This window comes from Thermobia domestica, chromosome 18 (genome assembly GCF_964235325.1).
Source record: "Thermobia domestica chromosome 18, izTheDome1.hap1.1, whole genome shotgun sequence".
NCBI classification, from domain to species: Eukaryota; Metazoa; Arthropoda; class Insecta; order Zygentoma; family Lepismatidae; genus Thermobia; species Thermobia domestica.
This window is the reverse complement of record NC_137471.1, coordinates 166545966-166567049: the sequence shown is the minus strand read 5'-3', so window position 1 is coordinate 166567049 and position 21084 is coordinate 166545966. Positions and strand designations below refer to the sequence as shown.

Below are 21084 nucleotides of genomic sequence, written 5' to 3'. Positions count from 1 at the left end.
AAAAGAAGAAAGAAGACAAGAGGAACCGAGTCCGAATGACTTCGAAAGACTATACCTTTTTCAATATTTTAAAAATATTCTTTTACTGGAGATTTCTTTATAGTTTGTTATTAAAATACTTATTAACATATCCTCATTTTATTGTCCTAATAAACCAATATGAGTATGCTGCCAGTACAATAGTTTAGATTGATCGAGCCCCTAGTGTGTAACCACAATATTTCATGTCATGACCCTTCCCCCCATTACGAAATCGTGGCTAAACCAACTAATATCCGATATATGTTGCCAGTAAAACAGTTTAGAACGATCCAGTCCCTAGTGTGATAACCACAGTGTTTCGTCACGGACCCCCCCTATTACGAAATCCTGGCTACGTGCCTGCCTACTATCATACCTATAGGGCATTACGTAAAATGTGTCATTGTTGTACTTAACATATTGTTGTAAATATTAACTTTCCACCATCAAGCGACGAGGCAGTGATTCATAAAACATTACGTTTCCTTCAATTAAAGTTTTTTTAAAATATCCATTTGTTCTTATATCTTCTCTCTTACTCTCTTTCAGAAGCGACCTGAGAAGAATGGTACCTGTTTTGAGTCACCTGACGTTATGATACCAAGTGACTGATGCGGGGTATCTCACAGAAGACTTCTACTCTTGGCCAACATTTTGTTTCAAATACGAAACTAATCTTTACGCGCTCCTCAAGGCTTTGTGTCCTTGATTGTTCTTGGTACGTTTTTGTCTTTTGTGATAAGCACACTTATACGCTTTAACTTCTCGTATGTATATCGTTTACTAGTTTTTAATAAAGGTAACATTAAAAATGTAATAAAAGTGTTTTCTTCTGAAGCGTTTTTGTTCGTTCCTTGAAATACAATGTCCTATTTGAGTATCGACTACATGAGAACCACAGTTCATGGTGAAAACAGAGCCATCGTAGTCCCTTCAGTGCTCTTCTAGCATTAAGAAAACCAGCACGCCGTGCGGGCTATGCTTAAAACTTTTGTGTAGTTAATTTCATAAAATACATTTAAACTTCTTTTAGTGTAAGTGGATTTTTTATTAAAATAATTTTACTTCTCCGATGAAAAATGTAAACTTAATAAATTTTTAAAGTCAAAGTCCTATTACCCGATTAATGAGCCAATTATAATCATGGCCCCTTCTACTACTCGTCATTCATGTCTATCTGTGATGCAAAATTCAGAGTGAGGGAAATGTAATCTCACCGCTGTGTATCCTATTATTATGTACCTGATATCTTAGTATTAGCTGCATAGGAATTTCTGGCAATTTCCATTGTTGGTAACTTTGACTTCGTTGCGGCCTTTGAATGTACTGTTTCTGTCATTTCATGACAAAGAGAATTGATGAGTTATCAACAATTCTGTGAATGATATACAATTTAATACACAAATGAAGCGCTTGGAGGATAAAGGTGTTATGTTACATTTTTCGAAATGTTGCATTCTGGTTGTTCATGCACGTGTTATATGCTACTCATGCTACCTAACACATTATTTGGTGAGTCCTCGTCCTAGTGCAGATATTTAGAAACGATGAAGGTGGTATGTTAACGGACAAAGTTGTGAAAGTCAATTTTGTCCATCATATTCAGTTTGTTACATACCACCTTTATCCTTCAAGCGCTTCAATTCATTCCTTCGGTAGTGGCACGTTATCGCTTGTTTGTTATAACGAAATTTCATGCTTCGAATATCAACTTTTTTTTGTAAGTGAAATTTTGAATAAAGCTATGGGGCACTGTAATAAGCCAGGCCCATGAAAATTTGCTGGTATGTTCTTACTAGTGAATTCTAAGCTTTGGAAACAAGTAGGTTACAAACGAACAAAAAGCAAGCGGCACCATTAATATCATGACTTTTGGAAGGTTTCTGGAATTCCATCACAGGAAAAAAATATTGGGAAAAGTGGAATGGAAACCAATAATTTTACTTCTTATTTACTCTCCTCCCTGAAAAAAATCGTTCCTGAATTAGCTCAACCTGCGCACTCTGCACAGCGCATCATTCACATATGAGCATGAATCTCCTTGTCATTCCTCTCAACATCTGTACAGGACCAATACTCTTTCTTCTATATCTTAATGATTTATCCTTAAATATAGGGAAGGGTAATATACTCCTTTTTGCTGATGACACAACAGTAATTGTAACTAAGAAAGACAGAGATAGTTTGCAAGAAGCCATTGATCTTACAACATTCCAACTTACGCATTGTTTTTTATAACATAAATTAAAACGAAATGCAGATAAAACAAAGTGTGCTTTCTACCACTAATCTCACAGAATGTCACACCAATTGCCACAGATATCACTGAATAATGAAGTATGTACATTTACTAATACTGTAAAATTTTTAGGTATGTATCTGGATGATAATTTTTCATGGCAAGAACACGTAGAGAAACTAAGCAAAAAATTAGCCCAGGCTATGTACATAATACGAACTCTAGTCCTAATATTTAATCTGTAGTCAATTCTGTCCCTGTACTATGCCATATTCTTTTCTCATATTAAATACGGAATTGCGTTCTGGTGGTCTTCGCCGAAGCTTCAGAATATATTTAAACAACAAAAATGAGTTTTAAGAATCATTACTAAATCACCAAAACGCACCAGCTCTAAGAAACTATTTGAATTATTGAATATGATGACAGTTCCTTCTTTATACATATTTGAATTTCTCAAAATTACCTGGGATCATTTAGAGATAATATTAAAAGAGATGGTGATACTCTCAACTACCTTACGCGTGGTAAAGGTAACTATCTACCATGTATCATAGAACATCGGCATACGGAAAATCACATATCTATATGGGTGTAAAACTATAATAAACTACTTGGCTACATAAAAAAAATAGTAATGGAAAGAGTTTTGTGTGAACTCAATGCACAAACTGCTATTAGAAAACAGATCTTATGTTGTAAACGAATATCTTAGCAGCAAATTTTGAAAATTCCAAAAGTAATTAAATTCCAATTGTATATACTAGATGGTAAATACAAATATACGGTAATTAAAATAGTAATTAAGTCCATATATATATATTATTGTTATATCGATTGTAGAATTGGTTTAACTAATATCTATTTTCATAAGTTGTTGAAAACAAGAGCATTGTAATTGTTCTAAATATTGTATCGAAATTATGTACTGACGAATTCTATACTATTTTGTACAAATGTACATGTAACATGGTCCAGAGAATGATTAATAAATCTAATGTAATCTAATTTAATTTAATCTAATCTAATGTGCCTTTACAGAAACAAGCGAAATACGTCTTCATAAAAACCGGCAAGGGGTATCATAAAGGGGAGATTTTTCGATTATTTTTTCAATATCTCACACCGTTTGCAAGATTTGAGTCTACTTCCGGTTGAAGTTTCTAATTCATGTGTGATCAGTGTTTTCTTTCTTCTTGCATGCAGTATGTAATAACCAAATACATTACACACAATTAATTAAGTTAGCGATATATGGTGTTCGTTGGAAAAAAAAAACACTCCAAACAATAAAGATTCATTTTAGACTAGACAAATGGTTGTCCTTCGGTTTTCATTATCATTGGGCATGAAATAAACGCTAAAGAGATATACAACCCATGTATACAAATGTGGTATTGAAATGTATAGCTCTTGGGGTTTGATACTTTACTTTTTTAAAATTTCAACACTTCCAATGTACCCCTAAAAGATGTAATAAAGAAATAATGGCCACTTTTTAAATATTCAATTAGAACTGAACAATCTACACAAAATTTGCAATCAATCAATGAAAACGTCACTTTCCTAGAGCCTATGGTTTCCGAGAACTCACTGTCGAAAGGATTGGCCACAAACATAGAAACCTAGCATTTTAATATATAAACGAGCTGAACCTGCGCTCTTTACACAGCGCCTCATTTATGTATGAACATGAATCTCCTTGTTATTCCTCACATCTGTACATGTCCCTTTGCAGACACAAGTGGAAGAAGTCTTCGGCAAAAAGATTCTTCGGTAAAAATCGGCAAGAAATACCGTAAAGGGGAGATTTTTTTCGAATTCTTTTTTCAATATCTCGTACCGTTTGCAAGATTTGAGCCTACTTCCAGTTGGAGTTTTTAATTCATGTATGATCTGTGTTTTCTTTCTTCTTGCATGTAGTATGTAATATGCAAATACATAAACTAGTAACTCTATGGCCTATGGAACCCGGAGGTTCAATGCCGCGTTCACAAAAGCTCTTCACTGACTTCTATCCTTAGCCAATTGGATCCAGTTTCTACTTTGTATTTCTATTTCTGCGAAATTTATCTTAATATTGTCTTCCCATCTGCACCTAGATCTTCCTAATGGTCGTTTTCCGGCTAATCTTTCAGTTAAGATTTTGAAAGCGTTCGTTCTTTCTTCCATCCTGGCTACATGACCTGCCCACCTGAGCCTCCTAGATTTGATGACCCTAACAATGCTGGATAAACCGTATAAATGATGTAGTTCCTCGTTATGAAGATTCCGCCATTCCCTATTCCCGTTTCTCTTGGGTCTGAATATTCGTCTCAGGATCTTGTTGTCAAATACTTTCATTCTATGTTCTTCGTCCCGAGCAAGAGACTATATTTCGCAACCATACAGAACGACAGGCATGATTATCGTTTTATACATTTTAAAATAAGCTAATACATTACACACACAATCAATTATAATGTCAGTGATATGTGGTGTTCATTGGGCAAAACACTCCAAACAATAAAGACTCAACTTAGATGGAGAAATGGTTATCCTACGTTCGTTTTTCATTATAATTTGGCCATGAAACAAACACCTGAGAGATATGCAACCTGTATATACAATTATACGGTGTTGGAATGTATAATAGGTAGGATATGATGATTTAGTTTTTTTTTTTTTTTAAATTTCAGCACTTCCAGTGAACCCGTAAAAATGTAATACATAAATAATGGCCATGTTTTCTTTAAATATTGAGTTAGAACTGGACAATCTACGCAAAATTTGTAATCGATCAGTAAAAACGTCATCTTTCTAGAGCTTGTAGTTTTCGAGATCTTACTGTCGAAAGGATTTGCCACAAACATATAAACTTCCACAAACGTATAGTTTTAAAAACTCCAGAGATGGCAGCATAATTCATTTGCATTTATTTCGGAGAAGGCTTATTGAAAGGCAAAGGCTTTGAACAATAATTTAAAAGGATAAACTTTGTGAAAAATATCTCATTAAGTAATTTATTTAAAGTACACCTTTTTAAAAATATTTGTCTTTGTTATAAACGTGAAATCACAAATAACCATAAATCAAAGGTTTGAAAGCTAAAGTTATAGGTTGGAGCTCAGTCGCTCTTAATTGGTATTGTAGCATTTTAATAGATAGATAAAACACAACAAAGACTTAAATGACTGACTTTCTTAAAAGAGTATGAATTTTCACATTACTCTCATAAAAGACGTTTTACGAAGAAAAGTACAAAGACGAAAACACAAAACACTTTTTTTTACAACAATTACATTTTTGTTCTTATTGTGCATAACCTCTATCGAGTTCTGACAAAACGTTCATGATTTAGTATTCTACCAGGTATACACATGCCACATTTCTGATTTTACAGCTCGAATGGTAGCATAAAGCATACCAGAAAAAGCGTACCTCCGTTTCTAAAAATTTTCTCTATCGAGTTTTGAAAAAAAAACGGTCCTCATATACAAAATCGATAATACTAACTGAGTAGAACAAAATTATATAATAGTTTTAGACAAAATGGATTTTTCTTTAAATATAAAAATTGATGCTTTACACGAACCAAACCATCTATTGAGGTAAAACTAATACTAAAGAATACACTCTCTAAACTATTCATTACGACGCCATATGGATATTGAGCTAAAGTCCGAAATTATTATTAATCCTTGCACTTTATTTTTTGTTGAAATAAAACTTTGTACAAAGACCATATATCACGTTTGAAATAAATGAATTGGAATGCTCGAAGACGAAGTTTGAAGGGAATCGAGGAAAAGAAATTTTCATGGAGTTAAAAAGGTGCTTATAATACGTAATTCATTGCGAATCTGATGCAGTTGATAGTTTTTATTATGCTGCAATACATTATTTACGTAGTTTTTTTATTCTGCTGGAATATTTTATTTAATTTTCACTCTGCTGGAATTCTGTTGAAATAGATTATTTATTCTGCTGGTATAGATTATTTATTTAGTTTTTATTCTGTTGGAATTTATTCCTTATTTAGTTTTTATTCTCCTGGAATAGATTATTTACTTAGTTTCTATTCTGCTGGAATAGATTATTTATTTAGTTTTTATTTTGCTGGAATAGATTATTTACTTAGTTTCTATTTTGCTGGAATATATTATCTATGTAGTTTTTATTCTGCTGGAATAGGTTATTTACTTAGTTTCTATTCTGCTGGAATATATTATTTACGCAGTTTTTATTCTGTTGGAACAATTATTTATTTTTATTTTGCCAATATAGATTATTTACTTAGTTTCTATTCTCGTAGAGAGCTCCTCCGTCGCTAAGCGGTTAGCGTACGCGCTTTTGGCGTGTGAGACCCGGGTTCGATTCCCGGCGGGAGCTCATGTGGTTCGGATTCCACATTAATCAGTAGGTCCACGTCTCATATAGCATCGCTGCTGAAAGGGACGCTAAACTAAAATCAACTCAACAACTATTCTCGTGGAATAGATTATTTATTTAGTTTTTACTCTGCTGATATCCCTTTCCGCCTGAACCCGCACAATCGTGCGGTTAGCTTTTCTGTATTACACAAGCGAGAAGTTTTCATTTTTCACGCTCACTACGGCTTCAAAATACGCGCAATTGTGCTGGTCCACTTTCAAAGAACCTACGATGGATCTACGCATTGTTTAAATAAAAATGTTCTATACATGTTTCATGTAATATGGAAAAACCTGTTTCATGAAAATAATCTAAAAATTTCTACTCCCGTGCGGAAAGGGATATAGATTATTTACTTAGTTTCTGTTCTGGTGAAAAAGATTATTTACTTAGTTTTTACTCTGCTGAATAGATTACACTGTTCAACAAATTTTGATCGAAAGTATGTAAATTCTTTGAAATTGCGATTTTTACATTCATTTAAGCATAATATGAAAGGAAATGATAATAGAAAAAATTTCTTAGCTCAGGTTGTGAAAAAAACGCCCTTGTACAACAGTAGCTGTATATATACAAATGTATTAATATTTATAGAACATTTAAGCAAAATCCTTGTAAAAACCTACATTTCACTTTTTTTTTATCTATTTCACTGTGATGTGATAAGCTGGGGAGTTAAGAAGTACCCTAACCTATAGCTTTCTATACCCTTGTACTTCCTTTTTCAAAATATCGCAAATACCAGTTTCACAGCGATACAGAAAATAAAGTAACCGTGGTCAAGTTAAACATTAACAATTCCGTAATAAAAATCAGTATTAACATCAAAACATGAAAAATATGTACAAATAACTTTTTGTGCAAGAACTACACTGCAATGTAGACAAAAGTTTCAAGTGATCCCTTGTACAGGATTATGTTTATTTTATTTTGAGCGTCTTAGCTTGGCTTGCCTTTTGTTGGTTACATCTGGAGCATCCCTTGCAATAGTCCAACAGTAGTCGGCCAATATGTTAGAACTCCACTTTTCCTCATATCTCTTCTCCATGGCTGCAATATCTTGATGGAAACGCTCACCATGTTCGTCACTTACTGCTCCACAATCTTTGGGAAAGAAGTCTAGATATGAATGAAGAAAGTGGAGTTTCAGAGACATAATGCAACCAAGATTTTCGTAGCACAATAACAATTTTGCTACCAGTTGTTTGTAATTTGTTGCTCGGTGTCTTCCCAAGAACTGTGAACAAACACTCTTCAAGCTTTCCCAAGCAGCTTTCTCCTCACCTTGGAGAATTTCGTCGAACTTGTGATCTTTGAATAGTTGCCTAATCTGTGGCCCTATGAAAACACCCTCTTTAACTTTGACATCACTTAATCGAGGGAATTGTCCTCTTAGGTACTTATAGGCCTCATCCTCTTGGTTCATGCTCTTAACAAAACTTTTCATAAGACCTAATTTAATATGTAGAGGGGGAAGCAAAATTCGGTTACGATCTACCAGTGGTTCATGCTGCACATTTTTCACTCCCGGTTGAAGAGTTTCTCTGGTACTCCAATCACTTTTGCGGTAATGAGATCCACGATCTCTACTGTCCCATTCACATATAAAGCAACAATACTTTGTATACCCTAACTGCATACCTAGCAACAGTGCTATTACTTTAAGGTCACCACAAATGAGCCACTGAAAATCGTAATATTTAATGGCTTGAAGTAAACGTTTCAAGTTTTCATAAGATTCCTTCATATGAACTGCGTAACCCACAGGAATTGAAGGAAGTTCATTTCCAATATGTAAAAGCACTGCCTTTAAACTCACCTTGGACGAATCTATAAAGAGCCTCCACTCCGTAGGTTCGTAATTAATTTTAAGTGCCCTCATGAGACCATTTACATCTGTACATGCCACAAGTGTGTCTTCCATAGTAAAAAATGAAGTGATCATCTTCTCCCTATTCCGATACACAGACATATTTACTTTTTCCTGCAATAAATTCCATTGCTTTAAGCGTGACGCTAAAATTTCGGTCCAAGTCTCTGATTAGATCACTTAGTTCCTCTTGAGTAAGTCTATGTGGTTCACATGGAGGTTCTTCTACAACAAACATAGGGTCCTTCGAAGTACTTGATTCAGGAGCTTCAACTTCTTGATCATCATCAGAAAAAAGATCGTATTCTTTAGGTGGGTCAGGAACAGGTAGTCCTTCTCCATGTGGAACAGGGCGCATTGCAGAAGGAATGTTAGGATAGATCAAGGCCCGCTTCTTCTTCGTGGAAATTACCTTCTTGACGGAAGGAACCATACAAAAATAACAGTCTCTGATGTGGTCGCTTGGCTCCCTCCAAATACTGGGCACTGCAAAAGGCATTGAGCGCCCCTTCCCATTAATCCAATTTCTTAGAATGCTGGCACAAGTGTTACACACAATGTGGGGTGTCCAAGATTTATCTTGGTCTCCAATTTTACAAAGTAATATTGATAGACTTTTCTTATTAGTGGTGTTATAGTCTGATTTTGTGAGGAAAATGTCACTTCCCCACACACGTAGCAGAAGCTATCCGCACTGTTTACACAATTTCGCGGCATTTTTGTTTATTGAAATCCTCAAAATATCACTTGAAATAGTTCCGACAACAATTTAAAAATATACATTCGAAATACCAGTATTTTTGCGTACTTGTAGTTGTATTTTTGTCATGCACTACACAAACGTCACACCCAAAACGCTGATAACTGCACTAAACCTGTCTTTTCTAACAATAGCAGAACACTACTGAGATAAGGAACACAATGAAACGAAGCGTTCATATAGTTTCTCCAGTGTTTCCGGATCAGTGTATCATTTTACCCCAAACGAAGCGAATATATTTATTTTAAAAGTGTTATTATTAGACATGCCTGTAAAACGAAAAGTAAAGCTAATATTCGAAAATAACTTTCAAATTCGTGATCAGCACCACAAAATCAATAAGAATTAGCTGATTTTGTTCAATTTACATTTTCGTTGTTGAACAGTGTTATTTATTTAGTTTTTATTCTGCTTTAATTGATTATATATTTAGTTTCTATTCTGGTGGAATAGATTATTATTTAGTTTTATTCTGCTGAAATAGATTATTTACCTAGTTTATATTCTGCTGGAATAGATCATTTATTTAGTTTTTATTCTGTTGGAATAGTTTATTTATTTAGTTTTTATTATGCTAAAATAGATTATTTATGTAGTTTTTATTCTGCTGGAATAGATTATTTACTTAGTTTTGATTCTGTTGGAAGAGATTATTTACGTAATTTTTTATGTTGGAACAGTATTTATGTAGTTTTTATTTTGCTGGAATAGATTATTTAACTCGTTTTCGTTGTGCTGGAATAGATTATTTATTTAGTTTATGTTCTGTTTAGTTTAGTTTATATTCTCTCATGTAGCGCACAATTCCTCTACAGACGACTCTCCATTCCCACGAATTCAGACGAACAATCCCAGCATGTTGTAATCGGTCGCATCGTCCGAATTCGTGCGAATGGTGAGTCGTCTGCAGTGGAATTGAACGATACCTGAGAGAAGAAAGTTTTTTTTGAGTGAAAACAGACGACGTTGCAAGGTGGGGAGATAAAAAATTAAAAAAAAATAAAGATGGAAATAGATGTTGATGCTTTAATAAACTGTGTTTTTGTTATAGTTCCATTGTGGTACCAAGCTCATCCAGATTACACAAACGACACGACGTGAACAAATTATGGGCAGATATAAGCAAGGAACTTGGAGTGGAAGATATGTGTATTTTTCTCTGTTTTGTCTTTAAAATATAAAGATTTAATAAATACACGAACATTAATATATTCAAGCAAAAATATTTCACGTTAAGCTTCGAAAGAGACATTGCAACTTGATTCGCATTCACAAGACTTCGGATCTAGTAGAGGAATATGAATTCGCAGTTTGCATTCGGAAGCAATGAAGACGCGGCCTAAGAAGTGCAGATTTGGTAATATCTTTATTTTTCAACATAATCCCCTTGGACAGCAACACATGTGCTCCAACGGTGCTGCAGTGCTCTTATCCCAGTAGGAAAAAAATCCTTAGGTTGTGACCACAAAAACTCCTCCACAGGTGTCATGACGTCATTATCGCTTGCAAAACATCGTCTTGCTAGAGCTTTTTTAAGATTAGGGAACAAGTGGAAGTCTAAGGGGGATAGATCTAGAGAATATGGTGGATGAGGAACGAGTTCAAAGCCATATTCGTGAATAGTAGCCATGGCAACTGCTGGTGTGTAGCCGGGAGCATTGTCATGATGATTGAGAATATTCTGGACATCATTTGTGGCCTTTTTTCTTGAATTTGCATTCGAAGTTTTCTTCTAAAGATCACTATAGTATTGTCCTCTTATGGTATGACCCCTTTGCAGGTAATCAATTATTCTCACACCTTGAATATCCGAAAAAACAGTTGCTATCACTTTATCAGCGGAGGGGATCACATCTTTGCCCTCGTTCGGTAAGGGGAGGAGGGGTAGTTCCATTGTTTGCATTGTTGTTTTGTTTCTGACTGGTAATGGTGTATCCAACACTCGTCCATAGTGATGAATCAACAGAGAAAATCGTCCATATCATGTTCTAACTGTTTCAAATTGTACACCGATACGAGGTACTGAGTGCGTTTTTGTTCGGAAGGCAGGAGACGTGGGACCATCGAGCAGAAACTTTTGATAAACCAAGCTCCTTCTTCAGAATATGATCTGCTCGCTCCTGTAATATGCCCAACCTCTGCTCGCTCCTGTAATATGCCCAACCTATCTGCTATCTATCGAATTGACAGTCGGAGATCTTCCATGATCATATAAAGTACCAGGCCAATGCTTTCCGTGGTGGTAGCATTTGATGGTCTCCCACATCTCGGCTCATCTTCAACACACTGCCTACCACGCTTGAATTCCTGCACCCATCTTTTGATGATGGCATATGAAGGGGCAGATTCACCTACGGTATTGAGCATATACTGGTGGATCTCAGACGTCGACATTCCTTTCAATTGCAGTTACTTGATGACTGACCTGTACTTGATTTTTTTTCATTTTCCCAAATTCTGCCATCTCACTCACTTCAAGCCTCTGTAAAAGACAAAAGAATTACTTAGAACCAAGAGCTTGATACACATTAATATCGAAGGTTGTACTATTCTAATACATATAATTATTCTATTCTAGATTCTCATTTTCCATATTAACTCAAACTTTTCATTCACCCCTCGTAAAATGAACTAGAAAACAATGAGTACTGACCTGGAAAAGACCTGGATTGATTCTGACCAAATGAGTAGGAATCACGATCTTATATATAGCCTGAGATTGGTGTCCCGGTTTTTCGGTTACAAAATCTGGCAACCCTACACACACACACACACACACACACACACACACACAAACGTATATTTTATTTTAGATTTTCAAACAAATTTATTTCTTATCATGGGTTTTAGGTTAAATGGGTATTGTAAATAATTCGTAATATACTTGGGAAACAGGTTGGCCTGTCTTGTTTAACATGTGGTAATGTACAGTAAGTTAAAATTAAAGAAAGATTTCATTCCAAAATTTTAAAATTAGTGTAACAATCGAATTGGAGATGACATTCGCGTCTTATTAGTTTACAAAAATATCCCCTAGGTGTCTCTGCTAATCACCATTTCCTGGTCTTTTCCGCTAAATACGACTTCCCGCTCGAACACTTTCCCGCCATTCTCAGTCAGCTATTGTTGCGGAAGCAGAGCATTGGAAGTATGGACTGAAGGTTTAGTGTGATGATTTTTCAATGAACTGTTGTTCGATTCTGAATTTCACAGTGCTGTAAAAGTGTATTTGTGTAATTTAATATTAATTTCACTCGAAATTATCAGTGTTTACATCATTGGAAATTCGAAAGACCCGTCTCCTCGGAAGCAAGGAAAAATTTTAGCATGGAATTCGGAAGGGATATCTAACAGGAAAATTGCTAGAAGGCTATTCATTGATCATAAAACGGTTGGTAACGTTTTGAAACGTCAGGTAGAAACCGGAATTCAAGTTTAAGGTACAGATGTGGGCGTAAAAAAAAGACAAACGACCGACTCTGTAGGACAATCAAAAGGATTGCTAAGCAAGATAGGGAATTAAGTTCCAGGCAGATTGCTGTTAAGATAAGTGAGGAAGTAGGGGAGTCAGTTTCACATCAAACAGTGCTCCGACGGCTTTCTGACATGAACATTAAGAAGAAAAGTCCTGTAAAGAAGTCACTTTTGTCACGCAAACACATTACGGACAGAAAGCGATTCGTAGAAATGTTTGAAAACTGGACAGCCGAAGATTGGAAGAAAGTAATTTTCTCAGATGAGAAGAAATTTAGTGTTTTGGGAACGATAGCAGTGTGAAATTGTGGATGGAGCCTGGAGAGAAGTTGCAGAAAGAATGCATCAAAAAACAAAAAAAGTTTAGTGATAGTGTTATGTTGTGGGGAAGGATGTGTTCAAAGGAAGTGGGCAGATTGAAAGTGTGCGTTGTTTCAATTGATGATTTGAAATACTGTGAGATACTAAAAAAGGAACTCTTATACACAGCCAGGGACCATTTCAGTGGAGTTAACTTGGGACCATTCATTTTCCAAGACGATAATGCTGCGTGTCATCGCTCGAAGATTGTTAACAAATGTGTGTGTCAGATCTTGGTATCCAGAGATTGTGGTGGCCTGCAAATTCACCGGACCTAAATCCTATTGAAAATTTGTGGGCCATTATGTCGTCTAAACTAAGTAAATATTGTATTACAAATAAAAGGGAACTAATTGAAAAAATTGTTCATGTGTGATATCATGAAATCTAGCCACGCACTTGTGACAATCTTGTTGCGTCAATGCCGAAACGAGTACAGGCACTGAAAGAAGCTAAAGGTCATCACACAAAATACTGAAATCGATATCAGATGTGTAAAAAATTTTGAAAATATGTTGTAAAATAAATTGCGATACAAATCATGCACAATCATATTCAAATAGTCTCTCATTATAGTAGCAAAACTTGTTTTTCAGCAAAACATTCAAGTTGGAATATTTTTTTTGGAGCGGACTATATCTATCTATCTATCTATCTATCTATCTATCTATATATATATATATATATATATATATATATATATATATATATATATATATATATCTTTGCTTCACTCAAAGAAATTGCAATCTTCTGGAATGTTTCTGGGCGAGGAGATCCACTACTTCAGATACATCAATTGTAATATCTTCGTCAATATTCATTACGGTTAACCTACTAAGTCTGTCTTGACCCATCGTTGTTCTCAGATAGGATTTTACCAATTTTAAAGTAGAAAAACTTCTCTCTGCAGAACATGTGTTGTTACTGGTAAAACAGATAGAAGATGTAGCAGTTGTTTTATGTTTGAAAAAAGAAGTCAAAGATGGATCTCGATATGCTTCAATGTTCCCGCCACAAAGTCACTTTACTTTTTAGTTCAATTTCACTTCCACATAGATCCTCACGGTAAATTTGTGAAGATTTACGTTTTCTTCATGCAATTATGCTACAAATGCTGGAATCAAAGTAAACAAAGCAGGGCCGTAACTTGTGGCAGGACAGGGGACAACTACCCTCCCAGAGAAGCTCCTTGCCGTTTTAGGGGGCCCATTTTAAGACGAAATTTTCTTACTCCATATACGATAGGAACATGAAATTATAAATGAAGCATCAAACAGATTCACTACATTACATAAACAAACAGGACACAAAAGGTAAATAAAATAAAATGACTAGTAGACCATTTCAGTAAAAAATGTCTACTATTAGGGGCCCCTAGACATAACATTTATTCATATGGCTTTGAGATTTGTCAATATTGTCCCCTTAATTAATTTGTCATGTATGGAACGGGCCCAAGGGCGTAACTAACGGCCCCGCAGACCTTACCATGCAGGAGGGCCCACAGGCACCGGTGGCCCATAAAGTAGGGTTGCCAAATGGCCGGTTTTTCACCGGCCTGGCCGGAAATATTGCTGATTGATTTAAGTCGGTGACCGGTGCAAACTTCTTTCCAGCCCATTTATGACCGGTTTTTTCAAACTTGTATCTAGTATGAAGTATTGACTTAAAAAGTAACTTTCATTCTGTAAATCCAAATCTGTCACCTTTCACCATCTATCAACGATTAATATATTTTGTTAGGCTCGGTTCAGACGTGCAGAAAAGTCTGTTGCGGGCCCGCAACAGACTCGCAGCAGACTCGTGCGGGCGTCACAGAGCAACCAGTTCAGACGTGCAGAAAAGTCTGCTGCGGGCCCGCAGCAGACTCGTGCGGGCGTCTCAGCCCAACCACTTCATATAGACATAGAAACCAGCTCATTTTATTTTCAGCTGCAGTTAAATGAAGATAGAAATTGAAAGAAGAAAATGTGCTGTTTTTGTACACTTAGCCAGTAAAATCCTAAGGAAGAAACAGAGACGATATTGGGTTCATCCGTACGTAAGCTCACGACTGCTTAAAGGTGAATTTTCTTCCATGTTTATTGACTTGCGCAATGACGAAGAAAAGTTCTTTAATTATTTTCGCATGAGCATCACTTCATTTGATGATCTCTTATCGAAAATAAGTGGTAAAATTAAAGCAGAAGATACTTTCATGATACTAGCGATACCACCAATTGAAATGTTGGCTGTTACATTAATGAGTTGATTTTGAGTTTAACGTTCCGTTCAGCAGCGAGGCTATATGAGACGTGCTCCTACTGATTAACGTGGAATCCGAACCATATTAGGTCCCGACGGGAATTGAACCCGCGCCTCCCACGCCAAAGGCGTGTACGCTAACCGCTTAGCCACGGAGGAGCTCTGGCTGTTACATTAAGGTAAGTTAATTATGTTAACTAATTATCATTTGTAAGAGCACAGAAAGTTAAACATTCGGAGACCTATTCATAGACATTTTCAAATGTTATTAGCGGCCACTGGCATAGTTTAACAATTTCGTGACTAATTTCGATTTTTTGACATAGTATGTGGCTTTAAATTAAAAATTAGACATTTTTTTTGGACTTCCCGAATATCCCGCTCAAGCGGGGGCGTTTCAATAATAGTAAAATTTCCCTTTATTTATTCAAAAATTACCGAATGTGAGGATTCGCTTCAGTTAGAGATATAAAATTCGCCATGTAAACTCATAATAAAAATAATGGAGCACAGGTTTCAGCGTCTTTGAAAATTTTCTCTCGAATTGGAGATGGGGGATTTCTATAGTAGTGGGGTCCGGTGGCTCAGTGATAGAGTGTCCACCTATGGTTCGATCCCCTTGAGTCAAGTGGGCTTTGTGGTGCGAGAAGCACCGTGTTCATGAGTTTTCTCGGGGTTCTCCCGTTTCCTTCCACTTTATTCATTGCACCATTTCATTCATTTATCATCATCATTTCCTTTAGCCTACCCGGTATAATCGTGCGACGTAAAACTCAAGGAATTCATTTCATTCCTATAGTAGTGACATTTCCCGTTATATATTGAGAAAGCGTTCAATATGAGGACTCGCTTAGATTGGAGATGTGAAATTCTTAATGTAAACTCTTAAATAAAAATAATGGATTTAGTGTTTCCGAATAATCCATTTCTAAGGTGAGAAAAAGGAAACATTTTTATACTGACATTTAACGATAAAAGGTTTTGAGGAAATCCCCAATACGTGTAGCACACCACAAGGAGGCAATGCAGCAAACGGAAGCAGAAACAGATGGGCTGATTATTTTGTAAGCGACATAGGTAGAGTTCTATGGCAAGGTACCTTTGTTTAAGTTGTTCTTTATGTAAGAAAACATTCAGTTGTTATCTCTAGAATAGCAACGACGTGCACAATATTATGAATTGTACGAAAAACACAAATATTTCTGTTCCATCTCGAGCATGCTTTTTATTTTTTAACGACACGAGTACCCTGATGTTCAACAATTTTCGTGTTAACTCTAATTTAAAAAAAAAAAAATAGTACATTAACAAATAAAGACAACAATTGTCAGCCGAAAAACCATGTTTTTTCTTTCTTTTCTGTTCTGCTATTATGTTGATGATTGTTTTGGACTTCAGCGTCCTTTTTGAGCACAGAGGCTATATAATACGTGACCTTGACCTAAAGTATAATGCAACGTACGTTATAAACAGTCGGTTCATTCCGGAGTGAGTGACAAGAAATCTTATCAAAGAAACTGTATTAACAATAAAGGCTTGTTCTCCAAGCGTATTTGTTTATTGTTATCACAAAAAAGTATTCATAGCCTCTCTGCTGGAAAGGGACGCTCGACGAAAATTAAGTGTAAATACTACATGAATACTACATGAATATTAGATTTTTACATTGAAAAGAAAATAATACTACATACCAATGCTGTTTTTTTCTTCTTCTGTTTTTACATTAAATTTCTCACATAAGGTTTCACACACCTTATTCCATGCATCTCATTTTTTTTTTCTATCTCTATACATTTCGCACTTTAAATTCCATATCTCGTGATATTTTTGTATTTGGTTAATGAATAGTTCTTCATTCAGTTCTTCGCTTTCCATTTCTGCGGGCGCGGGAAAGTCTGCACGTGTGGCTTGACTCATTGCCAGCAATGGTTTTCCGACCCGCTACACCTGTGCGGACTCGCTGCGAGCCAGCAGTCCACGCAACTCAATTTTCGCCCGCAGCGGGCCCGCAGCAGAGTCGTGCGGGAAAGTCTGCACGTGTGGCATGAATGATAAGAACCAATGTATTTCCGGCTCGCGCGGGTCCGCAACAGAGTTTTCTGTTGCGGGCCCGCAACAGACTTTTCTGCACGTCTGAACCGAGACTTAATCTGTTTACATAATTTTAAAGAGATGACAGGGAATGTATTACTGAAAATTTCAAATTTACTTGTAAGAAATTTTATACATTTATTGAGAGTAAAAAAGGACTTCTTAAAGCAATTTCCTGTAGTTGAAGTATAAGTTTAAAGAATAAATTTCATTTTCCAAATCTAAAATTATCACGGAAAGATTAATTTGTTCTTTTTTCGATAATTTTAAAGAGGTGGTGGTAAATACAAAAAAAAATGATCAATGCCGATTTCAGTTTCTTATTTATAGTAGGGATGGCCAATTCCGGAAAGTGAAATTTCCGGAATCTGGATTCCCGAAAATTTTGGCCATTCCTATTTGTAGCACATTGTATCTATTTAGCTTATTAGCGAATATACTTAGGATATGTAGAATACAGGTGCTAATGCAATTTTGTTCACGATAGTATTTTCCTTCCCATGGGAGATGGGGTCCGAACAGAGATACTTCACACTTAGACCTATATCTTAGGTTAGGGAATATTGAGGGGGCGCCGGTTTTTCTATTTTCCATAGTTGGCAACCCTACCATAAAGAGTAAGATAAAGATGTAAAGAGGGAGCCCAAACACGCGTATTAATACTTGTCCCCCCCCCCCCAGAAAAAATCAAAGTTAAGGCGCTGAAACAAAGGCATCATATTTGAGTTTGTTAAAGCAAATCTTGAGGTCAGTTCACTTACGAGCTGTGATATCGACATCATGGGAAATAGCAAACTCTTCGACCTTATTAAAGATCTTACTGCAATATGGTCATTCATAGTACAGAACGAAAATCCGCAGAATCATCCGATGTACTTCGAGACATTAGTACAAAACTTCTTCAGTTAGCATGACCAAACAAAAGTTCTCCACTGCTCCTCTGTGGGTATCTGTTTACAACTTAGTTGGCGATTTGGCTGTTAAGGCCATCGGCACTCGTAATTGAAAAGATCAACAGTTAATATCTAAAGACAAACAGAAGAGAAAGCCTCGATCATCAATTTCCATAATTCAGATGAAAACTTATTTATCACTTTAGCAAAATGCTCAGCATTTTTAGTGTGAATCAGAGGCGGATCCAGGGGGGGGCGATCGGGGCTATCGCCCCCCCAGAGGAGGAAACTTTTTAAAATTTTATATATAAATAAAACCCATCCCCGAGTTTGACGCTCTTAAAAGTAGCTCTAAGTATCAGTATTACAACCTACCGCCCTCCCAGAAGTCCGTCCTGGATCCGCCCCTAGTGTGAATGACCTTAAATTCCTCTTGCCCTGATATTTTTCTTGGGGAGTATTCAGCCCCAAAGCTCCCCTTTAAATCTGCTACAGGGGCGGGGTCAAGTAAATCGATATTTGAGAGAAAAGAAAGACGCATTGAAGTTTGTTCAACAAATACGCAACTGCTGAAACTTCTGCTGCCTTTCGAGCAGTACTGTGAACTACACATCATATTTAATGTATAAAATTTCAGTTTAATTCTTGCCTATTTGTTATTATTAATTAATAATACCTTTGCAATGAGTAAAGGTACTGGGTTTATTATTTACTTCTTTCACTTGTATAAAACGAGACAAATACTACTTTTTTCATCTACTGACGTGACATCCAAAAAACGGGACTGTCCCGGTCAAAACGAATGTATGGTTGCCCTAGCCCTGTAGCAAAGTAATACTAAAGCTAGGCCTAAATTTTAAAGTTAATGTCATAATGGTCTATTGTTTTTACGTTCATAGCAAGACAATAAACACTTCAGAATACAGGAAGGAAATTACATAAGCTCTTTAATTGAAAACCTCATTATACGGTCCTCTGCAGGGTAAAGAGACTCAAACCTGGCAACGCTGCAGTGAGACAGTGTTAGAGAATATAAGGGATATGTTGCATACCTAATGACATATTAACTCCTAATTACGTAAAGTAAGTTCATTTTAATGTATGAAAACAATATTTAGTTTTTAATTTAATATGACCCATTACATAAAGAAAACACGTAGTGTTACTTGTATACCCAATATGCTGTGGATTTTTCGTTGGAATGGTTGGAAGCGTTAGATTCGCTTACTGATTGGATTTAGCTAATGTTAAGAAGGGTATTGTTAACTGCGTACTGATTTATTATAGGGATCCATACATAAATTAATTGGATATGTAAGTTTTCAGTAAGTCCACTCCCAGTACGCCTGACGCGCTGGTGTAGATTTGGCACACCACGTTTTGGTAGATTTACAGGTAAAATTCAATACTTTCCATGAAAAGACAAGCTTATAAGGTACGACTTTCTGCAATGGACAGAATTAAATAAAAAGCAGCACAGCTGTATTTTAGGTTTATAAGTGTAGTGTTACTAATGTAAAATCATTACAAGTTCTTTACGACGGATAAAATAAGTGTGCATATGTAAGATGGCTCTACTAAGTGCTATTTTTCACCGGCGGTATATTTCTGCACAGTGTGCAAAACCTGTATTTTATACTCACAAGTAAAGCGTTAGTAGTATGAAACAATGACAAGTGCTATTGAAACTCATATCATTGCCAAAACTCCTTTTCACTGCCTCCGCTTAGGGCGTACGCACCATCGCTGACGAGCCTTGTCCCTTGGGACGGACCCCCTGATCTGAATCGGTTAGAGAGCATTCATGCTTTTAGTAGTCGCGTAGTTTTTTTTTCTTTGGTTTTTATGCCACACATCCGGAAGCTGTATTTATACGCATATCGTAAAAGAATTTTAAATTTTCAACAGTTACTTCTGGTGATCCCCTTGAATTTTACCTAAACTATGTGACAAGTGAGATATTTTAATGTTGCCGAGCGGCAATTTTTCACGTGACAATAAAGACACTATTGAAAGTACTATAATTCATCAAGAATTTTTTTAGTGATGCGTCAAATGTAAATCAGCACGCCTTAAACAATCATTTTTGGGCCTGTGTTTAACGATGGGGAGACCAGCTTTTTTCACCTACTTTTTTGCGAAATTCTACTCACATTCGGTCGTTTTATGGTTCCATACTTTAAGTTAGGTTAGATTAAGTTACCAATATTTAATTCATATGATATTGCCGACCGAGCGTCAGCGAGTGAAGGCGGGTTGATGCTTACACCCTCGCGCTACACGTTGTTTTTTTTTTTTTTGTCTTCCTTATGAATGCGTCACTTTTCTTTCCCACATAAATCACTATAAAGTTCTTTTTCGGTAATCTAGCGTTAAATTAATTATGTTTCCATCACACTTTACCCAACATGAATTGCCAGTCACCATTATCAACTCACTTCTCCTGTAAATCATCCTGTCTTTTGTCAGTTTTGGCCCCCCTCTCTAAACTGTTACCCGTTTTTGAGGTGTGAAGTTGCATTCCTCTTTGCAGATTCACTTTAGAAGGTCTTCAATGTAGTATGCCATAAAAACTTGTGAAAAGGTACTAACCAACTTATGCTAGGTTGCCACAAAAGATTACGAATGCTATTTCACCAAGTCAGGAGAGGAGGACAGCAGGGAAGCTTTTAAATCTAGTTCCGTAAGGAGAAAGCACATCAGCGACGGTGGGTAT

The 21084-nt window shown here is 36.1% G+C and overlaps 2 protein-coding genes across 7 annotated transcripts in view; both read left to right on the top strand.

Annotated features, from left to right (window-relative positions):
* The window catches only part of LOC145675711 (uncharacterized), a 45489-nt gene extending 44680 nt beyond the window's left edge, over positions 1-809 (top strand). Inside the window, exon 5 of the mRNA XM_081746326.1 lies at positions 571-809. The gene's annotated coding sequence lies outside the window, so the exon portion shown is untranslated. The remainder of the gene's footprint in view (positions 1-570) is intronic.
* Positions 810-19311: 18502 nt separating this feature from the next.
* LOC145675577 (uncharacterized) overlaps positions 19312-21084 on the top strand; it is a 60428-nt gene continuing 58655 nt past the window's right edge. The window contains exon 1 of one of the 6 annotated variants that reach the window (XM_081746095.1): positions 19312-19451. The gene's annotated coding sequence lies outside the window, so the exon portion shown is untranslated. Of the gene's footprint in view, positions 19452-19535; positions 19764-21084 lie in introns of those variants that run through there. The other 5 variants (XM_081746098.1, XM_081746097.1, XM_081746099.1 and 2 more) reach the window with 5 other exon arrangements.